Source organism: Taudactylus pleione, unplaced genomic scaffold, assembly GCF_031769625.1.
Source record: "Taudactylus pleione unplaced genomic scaffold, aTauple2 ptg001867l, whole genome shotgun sequence".
Classification (NCBI taxonomy): domain Eukaryota; kingdom Metazoa; phylum Chordata; class Amphibia; order Anura; family Myobatrachidae; genus Taudactylus; species Taudactylus pleione.
The window spans coordinates 5,348-22,035 of record NW_028286264.1 but is presented as its reverse complement, the minus strand read 5'-3'; the positions used below and the strand labels follow the sequence as shown (position 1 = coordinate 22,035).

The 16,688-nt window shown below is 44.8% G+C and overlaps 1 long non-coding RNA gene across 1 annotated transcript in view; it reads left to right on the top strand.

The window, feature by feature from the left end:
- LOC148436245 (uncharacterized) overlaps positions 1–5,763 on the top strand; it is a 32,270-nt gene extending 26,507 nt beyond the window's left edge. Inside the window, exon 3 of the long non-coding RNA XR_015876486.1 lies at positions 5,693–5,763. This is a non-coding gene — a long non-coding RNA (uncharacterized LOC148436245). The remainder of the gene's footprint in view (positions 1–5,692) is intronic.
- Positions 5,764–16,688: the final 10,925 nt, after the last annotated feature.

Sequence of the window (16,688 nt, the reverse complement as noted above, 5' to 3'; positions counted from 1 at the left end):
GTGAGGAGAGTTGTGTTGGGTCATATAAACGTATAATAATGCTATCTCAGGTTCCACATAAACAGGCCCCAGACAATATTCAGTCTATGTCAGTGGGCTGGATGTCTTAGAGACACTCTAGGTGAGATAAAGAGGAAAAAATGGAATTACGTTTAAATTGCTTTTAGAAAGCAGATTTCCATGTCATCAGAGCACTCCTAATGCACTGCGCTAAGTAGTCCAGCCAGCGTGTGTTTGTATAGCATCAATCACATACACGGATGTGCTGTGGGGGATATTGCTTGCAGCCAAACAATTATATGTTTCTCTTACAAATATATCTCCACAATTGACCTGAATGTGAAGAATGAGATTAACCACTTTACAGCGTGAATTATAAACACACGGTTACTCACTTTTTTGTACCCTAAAATGCCCGTGTCACCGACATACAGGGGAGGTTTGTTTTTAATCACATAAATGCTTTAATGATGCACCTAGGTATTCTTAACATATAGCCTTCCTTGTTACCTTCTGTAGCTGCGCTCCTCACAGTAACTGATCATATGTGGGTGTATGAGCTCCTCCAACTTAATACCTGAGCTCCTCTCAGTGACTGTAATAAGAGGCACTCAGTGATCATGGCTGGGTGTATGATTCCTCTCATCCTTGTGTATCAGAGCTCCTCTCAGTGACTGTAATAAGAGGCACTCAGTGATCATGGCTGGGTGTATGACTGTCTCTGCTAATCCTTGTGTATCAGAGCTCCTCTCAGTGACTGTAATAAGAGGCACTCAGTGATCATGGCTGGGTGTATGATTGTCTCTGCTCATCCTTGTGTATCAGAGCTCCTCTCAGTGACTGTAATAGGAGGCACTCAGTGATCATGGCTGGGTGTATGACTGTCTCTGCTCATCCCTGTGTATCAGAGCTCCTCTCAGTGACTGTAATAGGAGGCACTCAGTGATCATGGCTGGGTGTATGATTGTCTCTGCTCATCCTTGTGTATCAGAGCTTCTCTCAGTGACTGTAATAGGAGGCACTCAGTGATCATGGCTGGGTGTATGACTGTCTCTGCTCATCCCTGTGTATCAGAGCTCCTCTCAGTGACTGTAATAAGAGGCACTCAGTGATCATGGCTGGGTGTATGATTGTCTCTGCTCATCCTTGTGTATCAGAGCTTCCCTCAGTGACTGTAATAGGAGGCACTCAGTGATCATGGCTGGGTGTATGACTGTCTGCTCATCCCTGTGTATCAGAGCTCCTCTCAGTGACTGTAATAAGAGGCACTCAGTGATCATGGCTGGGTGTATGATTGTCTCTCCTCATCCTTGTGTATCAGAGCTCCTCTCAGTGACTGTAATAAGAGGCACTCAGTGATCATGGCTGGGTGTATGACGGACTCTGCTCATCCTTGTGTATCAGAGCTTCTCTCAGTGACTGTAATAAGAGGCACTCAGTGATCATGGCTGGGTGTATGACGGACTCTGCTCATCCTTGTGTATCAGAGCTTCTCTCAGTGACTGTAATAAGAGGCACTCAGTGATCATGGCTGGGTGTATGACGGACTCTGCTCATCCTTGTGTATCAGAGCTTCTCTCAGTGACTGTAATAAGAGGCACTCAGTGATCATGGCTGGGTGTATGACGGACTCTGCTCATCCTTGTGTATCAGAGCTTCTCTCAGTGACTGTAATAAGAGGCACTCAGTGATCATGGCTGGGTGTATGACGGACTCTGCTCATCCTTGTGTATCAGAGCTTCTCTCAGTGACTGTAATAAGAGGCACTCAGTGATCATGGCTGGGTGTATGACGGACTCTGCTCATCCTTGTGTATCAGAGCTTCTCTCAGTGACTGTAATAAGAGGCACTCAGTGATCATGGCTGGGTGTATGATTGTCTCTGCTCATCCTTGTGTATCAGAGCTTCTCTCAGTGACTGTAATAAGAGGCACTCAGTGATCATGGCTGGGTGTATGACGGACTCTGCTCATCCTTGTGTATCAGAGCTTCTCTCAGTGACTGTAATAAGAGGCACTCAGTGATCATGGCTGGGTGTATGACGGACTCTGCTCATCCCTGTGTATCAGAGCTTCTCTCAGTGACTGTAATAAGAGGCACTCAGTGATCATGGCTGGGTGTATGACGGACTCTGCTCATCCTTGTGTATCAGAGCTTCTCTCAGTGACTGTAATAAGAGGCACTCAGTGATCATGGCTGGGTGTATGACGGACTCTGCTCATCCTTGTGTATCAGAGCTTCTCTCAGTGACTGTAATAAGAGGCACTCAGTGATCATGGCTGGGTGTATGACGGACTCTGCTCATCCCTGTGTATCAGAGCTCCTCTCAGTATCTGTACATATGATACTGTCACACACCTTTTCTTTTACCTTTTGGCACTTTCTCAATACTGGGTACCCAGATATTTGTGATTTTAATTCAGACAAACACCCCCAACTAGATAGTGTGTCTGGGCTTGGATCCTTAGTCATCTCTTATGGTGCGTACACACATAGTGATTTAAAAGAAAGATTTGAATGATAACGATAACGTTCTCTTTACCGTTTTCATTCAAATCGCTCATTTAAAATGACCCTACCAACTTACCATTGACCAGTGATACGCGGCCACGTATGGATGATGGCGATATCGGCCGTGCAAGCCGGTGAACTTGCTCCATGTCGAGCAAGTTACTATAGGGACCCACGTATATAGTCGTTTGTAATGGGTGGTGTACTGGATGATCGATATCAATCATCAAACAAACCAGGGAGAGTGCATACTGATCAGCCAGCAATATCGTATCGCTGGCTGATCGCTACATGTGTACGCACCATTACATAATGGCTTACGTCTGCAGATAAGTGGCTGCCATTACCTGACTGCAGCTCCCGCACCAGCCATTAAACTGCTTAACTTTGCCCAACTTCATCTTACCTTTATCAACGCTTATACCCAGGCGCTAAATGAAGCAGGTTAAGGATATGATGCATTGTCACCATGAGCTGCACATGTAACCGTTATTGTCTGTATACAATAGACCCTAATCATGTCCTTATCTCATCGTATCAGGTGTCCAGCTCTATCTGATAACCTCCTGTGAATGGATAAACCTTGAACATACAGTGTTTGCGTTGTATGAACACTAGATGGCAGCAGAAGTTCATCTTATGCTAATCATTGCTTTTACAGTTACAAGTGGGGTAACTGTACTTCCAAAATCTTCCTCCCCCTCCTCCTCCTCCTTAGACCTCACACAGCAAGACACTCTACTGGTTAGCAACCTGCAGACTTATAGCTGCGAAAACTCCCCTGTGGTGTCGGTTAACTGGTTAAACTGGGATTGCTGCCAGTACAAAATGACAACACTTTAATGGAGCCATATTTCACGGTTCAGAGTGAGCCTGACACTGTCTCCGCTCCTGTTTATGGAGGAATCTGTGAGCCGTTTGCAGGATGCAGAGCGCTGTTCTGCAGTTTGATTTAAAGCGTTTGGTCCTGTTGTTTGGTACAAGCTGGGAAGTGATTGTACATATGTTAGAGAGGAAGGTGTTCCCAGTGTGTCTTACACACAACCAGCCTCACGCCTATTAAACTTCATGTGAGTTGGCACACACAGCTAGGTTTTCTGCATTCACTAAGTGGGCACTCATGTACGCACTTGCTACAGTGGGCACAGTCTCCATTTACCCGCAGCCAGTGAATATTGGTTCTAATTGACGCACCCCAGCGGTCTGTAGGTAATTTGTCCACTTCACTCCCAGGGCCACATGTGTGGGGTGTCCAAAGCTCATGCGGCTCGTAATCGTCATAGACACTTCGCAGGGTCCCCCACTGGTGCACGCTGGCGATCCGCAGCCCAGGAGCACCTCACAGGTCAGGAAAAACTGGTGATAAAACAAGCGTAACCCAGGACCCCTCTCGTGTTCTAGATTTGGCTGGTGGTGGTTACTTTTACACTAGCTCGCTGCCTAATACATCATCTTTTATTTGTAAATCATATTTAAGGTACCTACACACTTGGCGATATTTTACTCGATCTGGCTGATTCCGACGCAACGGAACGACAGATCGTGTAAAATATGCCAAAATCGTGAGTCCCCACTCACAATCACGATGCGATGCGCGTCCCCGTAGGTTGCACATCGCATCGTCAGATCTGCCGTGCTGTAGAGCTGCACACACACGTAAAGATTATCTGTCCAACCATCCAACTAGATGATTGTCATTGGCTTTCATACCTTACCAGATTTTCATTCCAACCAGTCAGCAATTTGCTCCCAAATGCTGGTAAATGGACAAAAACTGTTGTTTGAACAAATTGTTTAGATCAAACATTTTGTCTGACGCCATTTTCATCTGTTTTCTGGCATTTAGGAGCAAATTGCTGATCATCAGTTACTCCCATACGTTACCAGATTCTCATTCCAACCAATCACCTAGTTTTCTGGTTGGACAGAAATCTTTACATGTATGTGCAGCTTTAGGGCAGATCTGACAATCTGGAACACGATGCACTGAACAAAGTGAGGATCGTTTGTCACATTGGACCAAATCGTGTACCGGGCTGCCGGGGAGAGTCACAAGGGAAATTGCTGACGATGTCGGATCGTGAGCGAATCGGTAAGTGTGTAGACAGTGGCACCTTCACCTTGCTCTGATATTGGGATGCAATAAAACATACGTCGATAATAAAACCTGAGACATAATGAGGGCATTAGAGCTTACAATCGAATGGGAGGTTACGTTGAAGTGGCCTGGATGGTGCTCGCCTAGCTCTGGTTTATACTCCAGGAATCGCGTCTGGAGCCTGTGTGGTAAATGACTCATTAATCAGTAATTTATAGAAAACTCCGTGAAAGCTGCTAAACCCACAAACACTGTTTAGCTCCAGAGTTTCAGCCTCAGTGTGTGCTAATTAATAGGAGATGGTGCTGTTAACTGTAACCATAGGGCCTGTTATGTGTTGTGGATTCAGTCTGGTCATAGCCTGTGATGCTGAGGCTCCTCTGTGCGGACAGTAGCTGTTAGTGCTGCGAGACGGCGACGGGCGCAAGACCGCTCTTTGGCCCTTACAGACCATTAGAGGTTCCATGGTAACCAGGGGCTCATCTGTTCTGTTACTTATTATTATATGGTATTATATAAACTAACACTAAGCAGCCTGGTAACAATGACCATGGTAATATGGCAAAAACAAACACCCCAGGATGTGAGTTACACTAAGGAGCGGATTCATCAGGCCGCCATGGCAGCTCGCATTGCGCATTTATCTGCCTATTACAGGAGGCGGATTCTGCTTGCTCCTCCATATACTGCCTTCTGTAGTTTACATGCGCAAGTCGTCAGCACCTGTAACTACGCCATTCTGCTCCTAACTATCGCGACCCCACTAATCTGCCGTGTATAACACTGGGGAACTGTCAGTCTGTTGCCGGGGATTTAAGAGGCGATTACGATTCATTTTGTGCTCCTGATCATGAATACGCTTATTTTTCAATTGCCTCTAGTTTTTGAGAGATGCATATGTCTTTAATATTTATGAAAAATTAAATTAAACAATGTTAAAAATGGATAAAAATCTATATTTTTTATTCTGATTAAATTTGATTCGTAAAATGTTATAAAAAGACACAGGATAATTACATAAGTGTTGGGAAGCTATGAGAACCGTTTATTGTCGGATTTCCTGTTGTATTCTTGTTGCGGACAGTCCCTCTGCAGACCCCAACAGTAATCGGCCATCATGTGACGATCCCACCTTCCCCGATATCTTTCTTCCACTACCTGAATATCCTGGTGGAACCGTTCACCCTGTTGTTCACTTAATTCTCATACCTACTTTCTAGAAACATTTTAGCATGTTGTGGACGAATTCATGATAGTTGTCTGCCTTGTGATTGCCTAAAAACTTTTTGAATGACAGACACATAACTCAGCCATGCTTCAGATTCGGCCTCATAGACGTGGTAAAATTTGGATCCTTCACCAGTTTCCGTATCTGTGGGCCGTCAAAACTTCCTGCCTTTAATTTTTCAATACTAAGAGATGGAAATGTTCGACAAATATACGTGAAACAATCACCTGATCTGTCCAAAGCTTTTACAAATTGTTTAATTAAACCCAGTGTGATATGGAGAGGCGGCAGGATGATTCTTTTCCTGCCAATTAAGGACTCATGAATGTTGTTGGCTTCTCCTACAGCTATAACTTCTCTTGGAGGCCATATGGTTTGCTGCCAGTGCTTTTGTTTTGCACGACTATCATATAAGCATATGTGACAAGGATACTTAGTATATCCACTTTACTGCCAAAGAAGAACGTTTTTACCATTTTTAAATCAACACAAACAGACACCGATGCTGAGAATAAGTATTTTTTTTCTAAGACTAACTTGATATTTTCACACTGTTCTTTAAGTTTTGTTGAATGATTGATAGGAATCAAAGCAAATGTATTCCCATTGTGCAGTAATACGCATTTTTAGCTACTTTTAGAACTATCCAAAAAGAGCCGCCAGTCTTCTGCTCGATATTCTGGTAAGCCCATCACCTGGAGACGTTCCGGAATATTGTTGCAATACACAAGATTGTTATCTTGGCTAAAGAACGGCAGTATGGCTTTCTCTCTATTTCGATACGACGTTATAGTAACATCTGGCTCAGGACAGAGCTTTTCTTGAAGTCTGGATGCTAAAAGCTCAGTTCCTTTTTTTGATAAATTCAAGTCACAAATGAATCGTTTAGTTCCTTTTGAGAAAATTTGTTTGGATTAGAGGAACTTTCTTCAAACTCCCTTTCATCTGTTTTGTCACTTGCACTGGATGAAATGAACATTTCCACATCATCACATTCAACTTCGCACAAAGAACTGTATGACGGTACAGGTAAATCTTTGCTATGTGGTATCGGTTGTTTTGCAGAATTCCCATTTGCGTTTCTTAAATCGATTCATACCCTTATCATTTACAGCACAAAATGGCAGTCACTCAGCTGATCTTTTGGCTCACATCACATCATAGGTATGCTGAAATTAAGTCCTTTTCCATCACCTTTAGTCCAATTGCGGAGTGATTCCACACAGGTTTTACAAACTTTGTGAGGCCAAAATAATTCGGATACGCTTGTTTTACGAATACAGTTATATATTTTCTTTCTTTTGCAACACTATATTTGCAACAAATATAACAAAAAACATCAGGGTTGTTAGTACACTCTGAGAAGAACTCATATTTACGGCAAAAACGTTTTATTTCAAACATTCAGAGCTAACTCCCAACAAAAGCTGAGGACGTACTGAACAAAACAAGCCCAAACGGCGGGAATTTGGTTGAAATCGTTGAAAAAATTGTTCACTTTGTTGAAACGATGACCTATGATTATCGTTCATGCACGTTCACGTTTGTAGTTCAGTCAGACTGAGCAACTCAACGATTTTCATTAGGGGAATATGCAAAAATCGTTTGTAGTTTAAAAAAATCGTTCATGACATTTAGTAAATCGACGATTTTAGTAAACAATTTTCGTTAATTTTTCCCTTGAAAAAATGAACGAAAATTGTTCATTTACAAAATCGTTGTGTGTGTGTATGCCCCCTTATTGTTGAAAGAGGGTGGTAGTTAACAGAATCAACTTAGTTTTGCTTTTTTAAGTAAAGCGGCCTAGACTAGTAAGGTACATCACATGGAGAAATTTATTGAATTTTATAATTTTTAATTAATTTAAAAACTGGAGAAAATTCAGCTATAGCGAAGATCTAATGCGAAAATAGGACCTGCGAGTACTCTCATACCAATCCCCAAAAGGGAATGCTCACGGAGTATGTCATGACCCCAGTAATCTGCCATGTGTAATAAAGGACAATGTAACAGAAAAGGGAATGCTCACGGAGTATGTTGTGACCCCAGTAATCTGCCATGTATAATAAAGGACAATGTAACAGAAAAGGGAATGCTCGCGGAGTATGTAGTGACCCCAGTAATCTGCCATGTATAATAAAGGACAATGTAACAGAAAAGGGAATGCTCGCGGAGTATGTTGTGACCCCAGTAATCTGCCATGTATAATAAAGGACAATGTAACAGAAAAGGGAATGCTCGCGGAGTATGTAGTGACCCCAGTAATCTGCCATGTATAATAAAGGACAATGTAACAGAAAAGGGAATGCTCGCGGAGTATGTTGTGACCCCAGTAATCTGCCATGTATAATAAAGGACAATGTAACAGAAAAGGGAATGCTCACGGAGTATGTAGTGACCCCAGTAATCTCCCATGTATAATAAAGGACAATGTAACAGAAAAGGGAATGCTCGCGGAGTATGTAGTGACCCCAGTAATCTCCCATGTATAATAAAGGACAATGTAACAGAAAAGGGAATGCTCGCGGAGTATGTTGTGACCCCAGTAATCTGCCATATGTAATAAAGGACAATGTAACAGAAAAGGGAATGCTCGCGGAGTATGTAGTGACCCCAGTAATCTGCCATGTGCAATAAAGGACAATGTAACAGAAAAGGGAATGCTCGCGGAGTATGTTGTGTCCCCAGTAATCTGCCATGTATAATAAAGGACAATGTAACAGAAAAGGGAATGCTCACGGAGTATGTTGTGACCCCAGTAATCTGCCATGTATAATAAAGGACAATGTAACAGAAAAGGGAATGCTCGCGGAGTATGTTGTGACCCCAGTAATCTGCCATGTATACTAAAGGACAATGTAACAGAAAAGGGAATGCTCGCAGAGTATGTAGTGGCCCCAGTAATCTCCCATGTATAATAAAGGACAATGTAACAGAAAAGGGAATGCTCGCAGAGTATGTAGTGACCCCAGTAATCTGCCATGTATAGCGTCCGGCTCTGAATCAGGGCCAATGTTCCCTATCACATGTACATGCACATACTTACACACATACATACATACATACATACTTACACATCAGTCCCTGCCCCAGTGGAGCTTACACTCTATATTCCCCATCACATGGTCACACACATACACACTAGGAGTCACATCACTCCCTGCCCCAGTGCTTACACTCTATATTCCCCATCACATGGTCACACACATACACACTAGGGGTCACATCACTCCCTGCCCCAGTGCTCACACTCTATATTCCCTATCACATGGTCACACACATACACACTAGGGATCACATCACTCCGTGCCCCAGTGCTTACACTCTATATTCCCCATCACATGGTCTCACACGTACACAGTAGGGGTCACATCACTCCCTGCCCCAGTGCTTACACTCTATATTCCCCATCACATGGTCACACACATACACACTAGGGGTCACATCACTCCCTGCCCCAGTGCTTACACTCTATATTCCTCATCACATGGTCACACACATACACACTAGGGGTCACATCACTCCCTGCCCCAGTGCTTACACTCTATATTCCCTATCACGTGGTCACACACATACACACTAGGGGTCACATCACTCCCTGCCCCAGTGCTTACACTCTATATTCCCCATCACATGGTCACACACATACATACTAGGGGTCACATCACTCCCTGCCCCAGTGCTTACACTCTATATTCCCCATCACATGGTCACACACATACACACTAGGGATCACATCACTCCCTGCCCCAGTGCTTACACTCTATATTCCCCATCACATGGTCACACACATACACACTAGGGATCACATCACTCCCTGCCCCAGTGCTTACACTCTATATTCCCTATCACATGGTCACACACATACACACTAGGGATCACATCACTCCCTGCCCCAGTGCTTACACTCTATATTCCCCATCACATGGTCACACACGTACACACTAGGGGTCACATCACTCCCTGCCCCAGTGCTTACACTCTATATTCCCCGTCACATGGTCACACACATACACACTAGGGGTCACATCACTCCCTGCCCCAGTGCTTACACTCTATATTCCCCATCACATGGTCACACACATACACTAGGGGTCACATCACTCCCTGCCCCAGTGCTTACACTCTATGTTCCCTATCACATGTACATGCACATACTTACACACATGGGTTAATTTTGTCTGGAGCCAGTTAACCTACCAGTATATTTTTGATTGTTGGCGGAAACCCAGTGGTGTCCATCCCCATGGTGACAACCGATGCGCATAGGATTGCAGTGCGTTCGGCAAAGCCGTGTGCCAGAAAAAATGGGGCATGGCCTCGCGGGTAGGGGGCGTGGCCTCGGGTCCCAAACCCTTGTTTTACTCACTCCGGGGGTCCCGGAGATGTGGTCGGTCCCCGGGGACCAGTCTGTGTGTAGTGCCGGCTCCCTCACTGTGTCAGGAGCCAAGTGCTGCCGTAATGTTACAGTACAGCACCCGGCTTCTATCACTAAGGAGGAGTCGGCAATTTGGTGTCACCCCTCGGGGGGGGACACACGGGTGCCGCCCACATCCCCCTCGTGATGCCACTGAGGAAACCCACACAAGCATGGGGGGGCTGGGGACATACAAACTCCGCACAGATAGGGTTGTGGTAGGAAACAAAGCCACAACCTCAGTGCTGTAAGGTAGTAATGCTATATAATGGCAGCACAGACGGTGTAATGGTTAGCGTTACTGCCTGACAGCACTGAGGTCACGGGTTCAATTCCCACCACGGCCCTAACTGTGTGGAGTTTGTATGTTCCCCCTGTGCTTGCGAGGGTTTCCTCCGGGTGCTCCGGTTTCCTCCCACACTCCAAAAATATACTGGTAGGTTAATTGGCTCCCAACACAAATTAACCCTAGTGTGTATGTATGCGTGCATGTGGTGATTGTATGTGTATGTATGCGTGCATGTGGTGATTGTATGTGTATGTATGCGTGCATGTGGTGATTGTATGTATGCGTGCATGTGGTGATTGTATGTGTATGTATGCGTGCATGTGGTGATTGTATGTGTATGTATGCGTGCATGTGGTGATTGTATGTGTATGTATGCGTGCATGTGATGATTGTATGTATGCGTGCATGTGGTGATTGTATGTGTATGTATGCGTGCATGTGGTGATTGTATGTGTGCGTGCATGTGGTGATTGTATGTATGCGTGCATGTGGTGATTGTATGTGTATGTATGCGTGCATGTGGTGATTGTATGTGTATGTATGCGTGCATGTGGTGATTGTATGTGTATGTATGCGTGCATGTGGTGATTGTATGTGTATGTATGCGTGCATGTGATGATTGTATGTATGCGTGCATGTGGTGATTGTATGTGTATGTATGCGTGCATGTGGTGATTGTATGTGTGCGTGCATGTGGTGATTGTATGTATGCGTGCATGTGGTGATTGTATGTGTATGTATGCGTGCATGTGATGATTGTATGTATGCGTGCATGTGGTGATTGTATGTGTATGTATGCGTGCATGTGGTGATTGTATGTGTATGTATGCGTGCATGTGGTGATTGTATGTGTATGTATGCGTGCATGTGGTGATTGTATGTGTATGTATGCGTGCATGTGGTGATTGTATGTGTATGTATGCGTGCATGTGATGATTGTATGTGTATGTATGCGTGCATGTGGTGATTGTATGTGTATGTATGCGTGCATGTGATGATTGTAAGCTCACTGATGTGAATGGCCAACTTTTCTCTGTACAGTGCTGCGGAATATGTGTGCGCTATATAAATAACTGGTAATAAATATAATGGTAACTATAACACCAACCTCTTTACCACAATTCTGCTGCAATTAAGGCTCATCGGTCACTATTAATGTGGGGAGACAGCCATTTTGTGGGCGTGACCAATACACGGATACGTTAGAAAAGCACAGAGGACCAATTCATTTTGAACCAGGAACATCGTTGAGGCATCTTTTATGTTTTCATTGACTGCATTTATCATTCAAGTTTAGCCAACCTACAAAATGGCTGCCCTCGCCATGTGGCTCAATGATGTCACAGGTTCCTAGTGTATTGATCGCCCCCCGTTTTCCTGTATATTTGTTAAGTAAACAAAAAGGCCTCAGTGATGTCCCTACGCTTTCAGTAATACCCCTTTTACACCAGAGCAAAAACCTGGGTTTTTGCTGGGTCTACCCGGGTCGCAGCTCAGTGTAAAAGGGTCCCTGAAAAATAACCTGGGTCAAGTGACCTTGCAATCCAACCCAGGTAGCTACCAGGGTTGGACCCAGGATGGACCCAGGTAATGGTGCAGTGTAAACGGTGTAGCCCAGGTTATCTGACCTGGATCATGCCTAAAATGAGCGTATTGGTGGTTGTCGAGCATTCACCTCCCAGTTTTTATGACCTTACAGGTTTAGCGGGGCAGACCTGAGTTCAGTGTGAACAGGGCTGACCTGGGAGTAACCCAGATCAAAGGTGCAGTGTAAATGGGTCTGACCAGGGTTGGAACCATGTCCAAAAACCCAGGTCGGACCTGGGTTTTTGGTGGAAAAGCGGTATAATATTGGTTCAGTCCGCAAAATGGCCACCTCCAATGAACTTGGGATGGGGGGGGTATTCTTAAATACTGAAAATGAAACATATATTTCTGTTGATCCTAATGACGGCGGCTGTATTGAAATTTCCAGCTGCTGCCGGATAATTTTGCAGAGATGACTTATTCATTCAATTATAAACTTCTAATTAAAGTCCAGTAAATTGAGTGCGAGGATTTTGTTTATATTGAAGAATCCAGTTTTGCTCTTTAGAAGTGCTGGGTGTGTAGATTGGTATCTAGTGCAGCAGAGGTTTTTTATTTTAGATGAACGTGACGTGTGTGCGCATGAGCTTGCGCTGAGTTTTATGGCGCTAGTGTACTTTCAGCTCTTGTCAGCATCACCTCCGGTGCGTTTATCTTTATAGGTGTAGTGGTCGAGTGGTATTCTTACAGATGAAAATAATACATATTAATTAGCTCCATAATCTTCACCGACTAGGAGCTGCCATGCTGACATCTATGGAACTGGACGCTGCTGTATTGTATATATTGAGGGTACATGATTTGGTAACTGCAATGGTGCGCTCTTTTTTTTCTTGTGATATGTATCGAAAACATTGTTATTAGCAGGAAAACTTATTTATTGATCCAAGTCAGTGACTAGATAGACACATGGGGCCTGATTCAGAGGCGCTCGTAAGCGGCCGCTCGTTCGCTCCGAGCGATGTTTGCCCAACTGCGCATGCGTGCGGATCGTAATACGCATGCGCGAACCAGTCAGTGCGGCGAAAATCGTTTGTTCGCTAAATTGCGAATGCCTGCTAATATGAGTGACAGGAGGAGGCGTATGTGGGTGGCAACAGGGGAAGGTGCTTGAAAACGGGGAGTGGAAATCAGAACGCAGGCGTGCTTAAAGGTCAAAACGGGCGTTTTATGGGTGTGCATAATTAAAACAGCAGCGTCATTGACCACGTCACTGGGTTATTTTATAGCCAGAACTGCTCGCAAATTTGTGGTAGCAAACACCAGCCACAAGAATAGCGAGCAGTTCATAAGGCTGTTCGATGTACTCGATTAATCTAATAAATAGCGGATATGACGTATGGTGCGAGCGGCCAGGGGGCGTCTTTTTCAAAATTACAACCGCAAGTTTTGTTCGCTCATTCAGACATAGAGGCGTCAACAGACCGCAAAGAGCGAACGGATCATTTGAATAGCCACCCCTTTTTGTTGAACGAACGACCGCAAATAGCGACCGGCTCTGAATCAGGCCCATAGCCCTCTCCTATAACATAATGCATAACAACGGCAGGGTGCAAATGTAATAGCCAGCGAATATATAGCTGCAAGATTTACAGCAGCAATTGGTCTCAGAGGTCACCACAGTGACACTAAGATCGTCACTTCCGCTGAGGGAGAACCAACGTCAGCGATTAGTACCAAAGGCGATTAATGGGTATCGGAATCTGTAAAACGTAACCAGTCATACCGTGTACAGATATATTCTAAGTTCTTATGAAGGGCAGAAGATAAATCCTTGGTGCTCATGTAAAGATTAATACGCCGGACCCCCTTGTTGCTGAGGGTTTGCTCACTGCTGTGCTGAGCACTTTTTTACGTTTGCACTTGTTGCTGAGGGTTTGCTCACTGCTGTGCTGAGCACTTTTTTACGTTTGCACTTGTTGTTGAGGGTTTGCTCACTGCTGTGCTGAGCACTTTTTTACGTTTGCACTTGTTGTTGAGGGTTTGCTCACTGCTGTGCTGAGCACTTTTTTACGTTTGCACTTGTTGCTGAGGGTTTGCTCACTGCTGTGCTGAGCACTTTTTTACGTTTGCACTTGTTGCTGAGGGTTTGCTCACTGCTGTGCTGAGCACTGCTGTGCTTGCACTTGTTGCTGAGGGTTTGCTCACTGCTGTGCTGAGCACTTTTTTACGTTTGCACTTGTTGTTGAGGGTTTGCTCACTGCTGTGCTGAGCACTTTTTTACGTTTGCACTTGTTGCTGAGGGTTTGCTCACTGCTGTGCTGAGCACTTTTTTACGTTTGCACTTGTTGCTGAGGGTTTGCTCACTGCTGTGCTGAGCACTTTTTTACGTTTGCACTTGTTGAGGGTTTGCTCACTGCTGTGCTGAGCACTTTTTTACGTTTGCACTTGTTGCTGAGGGTTTGCTCACTGCTGTGCTGAGCACTTTTTTACGTTTGCACTTGTTGCTGAGGGTTTGCTCACTGCTGTGCTGAGCACTTTTTTACGTTTGCACTTGTTGTTGAGGGTTTGCTCACTGCTGTGCTGAGCACTTTTTTACGTTTGCACTTGTTGCTGAGTGTTTGCTCACTGCTGTGCTGAGCACTTTTTTACGTTTGCACTTGTTGCTGAGGGTTTGCTCACTGCTGTGCTGAGCACTTTTTTACGTTTGCACTTGTTGTTGAGGGTTTGCTCACTGCTGTGCTGAGCACTTTTTTACGTTTGCACTTGTTGTTGAGGGTTTGCTCACTGCTGTGCTGAGCACTTTTTTACGTTTGCACTTGTTGTTGAGGGTTTGCTCACTGCTGTGCTGAGCACTTTTTTACGTTTGCACTTGTTGCTGAGGGTTTGCTCACTGCTGTGCTGAGCACTTTTTTACGTTTGCACTTGTTGCTGAGGGTTTGCTCACTGCTGTGCTGAGCACTTTTTTACGTTTGCACTTGTTGCTGAGGGTTTGCTCACTGCTGTGCTGAGCACTTTTTTACGTTTGCACTTGTTGCTGAGGGTTTGCTCACTGCTGTGCTGAGCACTTTTTTACGTTTGCACTTGTTGCTGAGGGTTTGCTCACTGCTGTGCTGAGCACTTTTTTACGTTTGCACTTGTTGCTGAGGGTTTGCTCACTGCTGTGCTGAGCACTTTTTTACGTTTGCACTTGTTGCTGAGGGTTTGCTCACTGCTGTGCTGAGCACTTTTTTACGTTTGCACTTGTTGCTGAGGGTTTGCTCACTGCTGTGCTGAGCACTTTTTTACGTTTGCACTTGTTGCTGAGGGTTTGCTCACTGCTGTGCTGAGCACTTTTTTACGTTTGCACTTGTTGTTGAGGGTTTGCTCACTGCTGTGCTGAGCACTTTTTTACGTTTGCACTTGTTGTTGAGGGTTTGCTCACTGCTGTGCTGAGCACTTTTTTACGTTTGCACTTGTTGTTGAGGGTTTGCTCACTGCTGTGCTGAGCACTTTTTTACGTTTGCACTTGTTGCTGAGGGTTTGCTCACTGCTGTGCTGAGCACTTTTTTACGTTTGCACTTGTTGTTGAGGGTTTGCTCACTGCTGTGCTGAGCACTTTTTTACGTTTGCACTTGTTGCTGAGGGTTTGCTCACTGCTGTGCTGAGCACTTTTTTACGTTTGCACTTGTTGCTGAGGGTTTGCTCACTGCTGTGCTGAGCACTTTTTTACGTTTGCACTTGTTGCTGAGGGTTTGCTCACTGCTGTGCTGAGCACTTTTTTACGTTTGCACTTGTTGCTGAGGGTTTGCTCACTGCTGTGCTGAGCACTTTTTTACGTTTGCACTTGTTGCTGAGGGTTTGCTCACTGCTGTGCTGAGCACTTTTTTACGTTTGCACTTGTTGCTGAGGGTTTGCTCACTGCTGTGCTGAGCACTTTTTTACGTTTGCCATTGTTGCTGAGGGTTGCTCACTGCTGTGCTGAGCACTTTTTTACGTTTGCACTTGTTGCTGAGGGTTTGCTCACTGCTGTGCTGAGCACTTTTTTACGTTTGCACTTGTTGCTGAGGGTTTGCTCACTGCTGTGCTGAGCACTTTTTTACGTTTGCACTTGTTGCTGAGGGTTTGCTCACTGCTGTGCTTAGCACTTTTTTACGTTTGCACTTGTTGCTGAGGGTTTGCTCACTGCTGTGCTGAGCACTTTTTTACGTTTGCACTTGTTGTTGAGGGTTTGCTCACTGCTGTACTGAGCACTTTTTTACGTTTGCACTTGTTGCTGAGGGTTTGCTCACTGCTGTGCTGAGCACTTTTTTACGTTTGCACTTGTTGCTGAGGGTTTGCTCACTGCTGTGCTGAGCACTTTTTTACGTTTGCACTTGTTGCTGAGGGTTTGCTCACTGCTGTGCTGAGCACTTTTTTACGTTTGCACTTGTTGCTGAGGGTTTGCTCACTGCTGTGCTGAGCACTTTTTTACGTTTGCACTTGTTGCTGAGGGTTTGCTCACTGCTGTGCTGAGCACTTTTTTACGTTTGCACTTGTTGCTGAGGGTTTGCTCACTGCTGTGCTGAGCACTTTTTTACGTTTGCACTTGTTGTTGAGGGTTTGCTCACTGCTGTGCTGAGCACTTTTTTACGTTTGCA